The sequence below is a fragment of the Callospermophilus lateralis genome, chromosome 1 (assembly GCF_048772815.1).
Source record: "Callospermophilus lateralis isolate mCalLat2 chromosome 1, mCalLat2.hap1, whole genome shotgun sequence".
NCBI lineage: Eukaryota > Metazoa > Chordata > Mammalia > Rodentia > Sciuridae > Callospermophilus > Callospermophilus lateralis.
In genome coordinates, this window is record NC_135305.1 from 223,680,064 (window position 1) to 223,685,860 (window position 5,797).

A 5,797-nucleotide genomic window follows, 5' to 3' on the forward strand; every position below is an offset into this window, starting at 1 on the left:
AATAAGGCATTGTGTTGTGTCCATCTAAACCTAAAAATAAATAAATATTAAAAAAAAAAAAAACAATGCTGGGGTTTGGGGGGGCGGGCAAACTGGGCTCCAGCTGTTGGGGTGGTAGAGAGGGTAGGGCGAGGTCAGCCTGGCCATCAGAAGGATGCAGCAGCTGGGCCGGCCATTTGTCACAGCCACAGGAAGCCAGCGCCCGGCCTGCACCCACATAGCCCTGGGAGGGGTTGTCTCAGTTTCCCACGCAGCTGTAGGTGTGGCCTGCAAACCTAGAGACAGGCGGACTCCACCAGGGCAGAAGGAAGGGTGTCGGGGACCAGCCTGGGGCGCCGAGACTTAAAGGACCAGAGGGAGACCCCGGCTTCATCAGAGCAATGCAGAAGACAGACACATAAAGACAAAGGGCCAGGAGCAGCTGAGGACCTGCCGGGGGCTTGGGGCGTGGGGACTCAGCAGAGAGCGGAGACCAGATGTTCCCCCTGGGAAAGGCCTTTTCAGGGAGAGCTGTGCCAAGGGGTTGGATGTCGAGGTGCAGACATCATGGAAATGAGGTGAAGAGGGCCCAGGGGCGAGACAGGCGAGAGGGACTGGTGGCTGGACCACAACCGGAGGAGACGCTGTGTGGGGACAGCGGGGCAGGGGCAGATCCCCAGTGCGGCCTCCCGCAGTTCTTTGTATCAGAATTTCACAAAAGCACAAGTAAGACAGGAATGAGCCCCTCAGCTGTAAGCTGGAGCCTAGGAGGAAGCCCACGAGGACAGTAGCTCCAGGCTGACTCCAGCTAAGGACAAAGGGGCACAGCTTTTACGGCATCTGCCATGGGGGCCCCTCTTGACGTCCTGTAGAGGTAGGGTCTCAGTTGCCCTGCGCTCCACCACACCTTGGCACACACCACGGAGCCTTAGCGTCGCATTGTACTCCCCACCTTGGGATGTATTTTGTAAGCTGATACAGCCAATGTGACCCTGTCTTTCTGGTGCTGACTTCTTGGTCTCTCGGCTGACCACAGAGTCTCAGGGTCAGCCTGCCTCCCCGACTCTGGCCTCCAGCTATGCTATCTTCATCCTACAGCCTTGAAGAACCTTTCTCTTTTTAATTCCCGATTTTCTGGCACGTCTGTTAATCCCATGGGACTGAAGGCTGGCTTGGCTGTCGGTGGTGATCTGAAGACGAGTGCAGACATCAGACTGCTTCTGTGTATTTCTGTAATGAAAAATATGTGTATCAGAAAAAAAATGAAAGTCCAAGAGAAATGTAGACTATTTATTAGTGGAACTGGGAATTGAGCCCAGGGCCACTTTACCACCAACACATCCCCAGCCCTTTGTGTTTTGAGACAGAACCTCACTTAATAGTTAAGGTTTCCCTAAGTTGCCAAGGCTGACCTTGAGCCTGACATTCTTGCCTCTGCCTCCCAAGCAGCTGGGTGACAGGCGTGGCGCCTGCCCAGGAAGAATATGGACCTTTTAAAAGCTCTCTCAAGGAATGTCCGACATTGTGGTGCCGGTAGGGGCAAGCAGCAGGAGCCAGACTCCGGCGTTGGCTGCAGACAGGAGACCCCCCAGTGCTCCAGTGGGAAGGAAGTGGGGTTCAAGAGGGTCCCGGTGGGAGGTGAACGTGGGGTCTCAAGGATCCTGCAGTTAGCTGAATCACAGCTCCCAAAGACATCCACATGGTCACCCTGGAACCTGTGAATTGGTCGCTTCAGGTGACAAAAGGAACCAGCTCGACTTGAGCCCTGGGCCTTCAGGATGTCCACTCCCCTACAGCCACCCGAGCACGCTCCAGGGGTACGCAGAAGTCCCTTCACTGTGTCCTCGTGAAGGGTCTGACTTTCGCTGATGGGCCAAGAAGAGCGCAGAGGAGGGCTGTCCGGGTGGTCCTGGGGGACACTACTGCCTGGCTGCTGCACCCCCAGTGGTGGCTCAGAGCCTCACCACCTGCCCCTCCAGCAAGGGTAGGGGTGCTTGAAAGAGATGTCTCCTGGCCACCTGGTCAGAGCTGCTGGAGCAGGTCCCCTGGGGAAACAGGCCCAGGAGGCCAAAGTCCTGGCCCGGAGTCAGTCATACAGCCGGGCGTAGGAGAGGCTGACCTCGCCCGACCCGTTGACCACAACAGGGGCCCATCGTCTCTGCCCAAAAGCAGGGGCCAGCGAGGCGCGGAGCGCTGTTCGCAGTCCCTTTAAGAAGTTCCCGGTCCTGCCGGCCCGGCCCGACCACGACGGTCTCATTGGGTGGACTTGGGGGTTAGGCACGCCCTTCAGGTCCCTGGAGTCCTATTGGTCCAGCACCCAGGCACCGCCTCTCACCCCTGGAGCCCGGGAGACCCGCCGGTTCGGTGACGCAAACGTGTTTCTTTGGCAACCGCTCCCCGACCGGACCCGCCCTCTAGCCAAGGCGCATGCGCGTGGCCGCCACGGCTCCCCGAGGCTCGCAGGCGGTTCCCCGGGGCCCGCCGTGTCCCAGCTCCCGCCGCCCGTCACCTTGGGGCGGAGAGCGAGCTGAGCCCCAGAGATCGTCCTCCCGAAAGGCACGTCCACGGAGTGGAAAAGGGTGTGGCGCGGTGGAAACCCCGCGGACGGGGCAGGCTGGTGGCCGGTGGCCTTGCCGCCCGGCGGTAGGTCGCTGGAGGGTTTGGCAGCGCAGCAGATCCACGCACCAGGGCGAAGGCAGCCTGAGCCAGACCTCGGCCCATCCTCACACCGCAGCCCAGGCAGCGGCAGGTCTCCGCGCACTGCCCGGTCCGCAGCTCTGGGGTGGCGGGGGCCTGCTGCAGTCGGGGACCAGCTGACTGGACCTTCCTTGCTTTCCCCCCTCTGCAAGATGGGAGTGGGAAATGCCGCCGTGTTCCTGCCTGGATGAGTCTCCTATGGCTGCTGCAACAAGTCAGCACAAGTTCAGGACCTTGAAGGGGTCCCAAATGATCCCCTCAAAGACCTGGGGCCTCCCAGAATTCCTGAAGCCCCGGAGAGTCCATGTCCCTCTCCTCCAGCTCCTAAGCCCCCTCAGCCCTCAGCTCCTGCCCCCTGCTCCAGCTCCAGGGCCAGCAGCAGTGTCTCCCAGACTGTCTGATTCTGACCCTCCTGCGTTCTCTCATGGGACCTGTGGTGACCACAGGGTGACCCCAGCTCAGGGTCTCCTCTGATCCCACCTGCAGAGTCTCTTCTGCCATGGAAAAGTGCCAGTCACCTCCCAGGATCTGCACAGGTACCCTGAAAGCCCCCTCTCCAAAGTAGGAGCTGTAGGATGTGGTGCCCCTGGTCCCTGGGACTGGGTGGGTAGCCCAGTCCTTCCTGTTCTCCCTAAGGGCCACACAGGTGTCCTATGGGTTTCATCAGTGGGTATAACTTAGAGGATGTGGCAGGAGGAAGTCAGATGACAAGCCAGGTGCCTAGACCTGAGTTACTGGGGCAGGGTGGTGGCCTTTGCCCATTTGCTGGGCCAGCCCTGCCCAGCCACATAGCCCTGCCCCCATGCCTCCTTTGGGGACTGTGCAGTGACCAACCCCCAGAGAGTCCAGACATGTGATGCTACCCGGTCAGAGCAGGACAGGCCCCAGGGCTGCCCAGCGGCCCACCCCCAGTCCAGGACAGCAGGCCCTGGCTCCATCCCCAGCACTGCTGAGCCACTGGAGTCAGTCGGCAGGAAGGGACACTTACAGCCACTTGCATCAGATGGCCCCATGGCCAGGAATGCCAGCTCAGCAGGAGGCCTGTGTTGGCCTTGCCATGCCCCTCACTTAATTGAGGACCCTCCTTGGGGCTGTGGTCCCCATCCCTGGATGAGGTGGGGGTGCAGTCTAAGCTGGGTGCTGGGCCTGGACACCTGATTCCACCTCTAGAAATCCAACCTCCCAGGAGCTAACTGTGATGGCTAGGGTGCTGCCATCTGGGCTCTCCCACACCTGCCGGTGCCTGAGGGCAGTCCTGCATCTCCTGAGCCTTGCTGGCCAGCTCTGAGCAGGGCAGGAGGGAAGCTAGCCACCCCCTGAAAGGCGCAGCTCAGTCTTGTGAGGAGGCTGCAAAGTCCCAGCAACATGGGCAGGTGCCCCTGAACAGCAAGACTCCCCTGACAGCCAAGTTGGCTCTGTGTCCTGTGGGCTAACAGCAGTGCTAGAAAACCCGTCTCAGGTTATGGGAGTGAGATGACACTCCAGGAGACGGGAGGCTGAGGAGTCAGCCCCGCCTCCTGAGACGACAAGGTCAGCAAAGGCCAACAGAGCACCGTCTGCCCCATTCTGAAAACAATGACCCAGAAGAGAAGGGTGATTCCAGGTGAGGGGCCAACGTGTGTGGAATCCTCACCAAAGTGAGGCACAGTCCCCCCACCTTAGCAAATGCAGTGTACACCCTGCTGGAACGGAAGGTGGCCTTGGCCCCTGGACCACACACGTGGAACTTGCGGCACATGAAGTCTGATGAAGGCCACAGGCAACTAGAGTTCTGCCTCTGCACGTGGGGAGTTGAGACCAAGTTCCTGCTTACCCCACGGATGCCATTAAACCTCTTCCCCTTCATCCTCTGCTGAGTCAGCCTGGGGTCTCTGTCCCCCAGTGCTGTCAGACCCACCCCCAGTAAAGTCTTTCCTGTGCTTAAATTATTTCCAGTTCCAGGGTTCATGTGTACAGCTCAGAACCCAACCAAGAACCCGACACCGCGCATGGTGCCCACTTAACGCATGTGCGCAGGGGTGCACGCAGGCCCAGCACCCACTGCTGCTCCCACCTGTTTTGCCTGCCCAGCCACAGGCTCAGTGCCTGTCCGCAGCATCTGCTTCAGGGACACACCACACGGTCTCTAGGCTGCAGGAGGGGAAGGATCTTTACCGCCACCCTCTAGTAGGGTTGCCAGACAAAACAGGTGAACTTCAGGTCTTCAGGAACCCTCGCTCAGCTGGGTGCATCTATGCGTGGGCGTACTTACGCTTGGGATGTCTAGGGAAAATTTGTTACTTATCTGAAATTCAGATTTACCTGGGCATCACCGTCCACTTCTGCTGCCCTATGGACAGGGTTCCCTTCCTGGCTGTGGGGCAAATGACTGAGAAGGTGACAGATGGCACGGGAGCCCAGGACATCCTGGGGCCCTCAGGAAATGGGACTTATTCCTGGGCATTTTGTGGAACCCTGGCCTCTGTGCCAGGGTCCAGGAAGCCCTGGTCATGGGACACCTGGCAGGCCAGCTAGAGTGAGGGCCAGGCCAGGCTGGCTGGGGTCTCTCGTGGGAAGAGGGGGGTGCCTGGTGCTGATGACCGAGAGGGAGATAGCAGGTGCACATGGGCCTGTGAGGGTCCATAGACGTGAGAAGAGGAAAAGCAGAGTCCTGGGCTGGGAGGGCCCTGGAGCCCATCCACATGGCCCCCCTTGAGTGGCCTCCCAGCCCCCACCACCACTCTGGCTCCCTGGGCCTGATCTGCCCCCAGAGCACCCTAAAATGGGATGGAGGCCAAGGCCTGCGGTCACTGTCACTTGCCTTGGGTATCGATGCCTGCTGGTGCCCAGGTCAGGAAGAGCCAGGCTGCCAGGGCACAAGCATGAGGCTGGGCCTGGGTGGGGGACATGTAGGCTCACAGGCCGGGCCTCAGGCCTGCCCTCAGTGTGGACACAGGAAGCCACCACGGGCTTGGTCCCAGCCTGGGAAGGCGCCTTGGCCAGGGAGGGAGGCTGCCCTGGGTAAGAGGAAAGAAAGGGCCCTTCCCGACAGGGGCTCAGGAAGTGGCCAGGACAGAGGGACCCCCAGGGGTGGGAGCTCTGTTCTGGTCCCTGAGGCACCTTCAGGTGCGGCTTTGTGAGT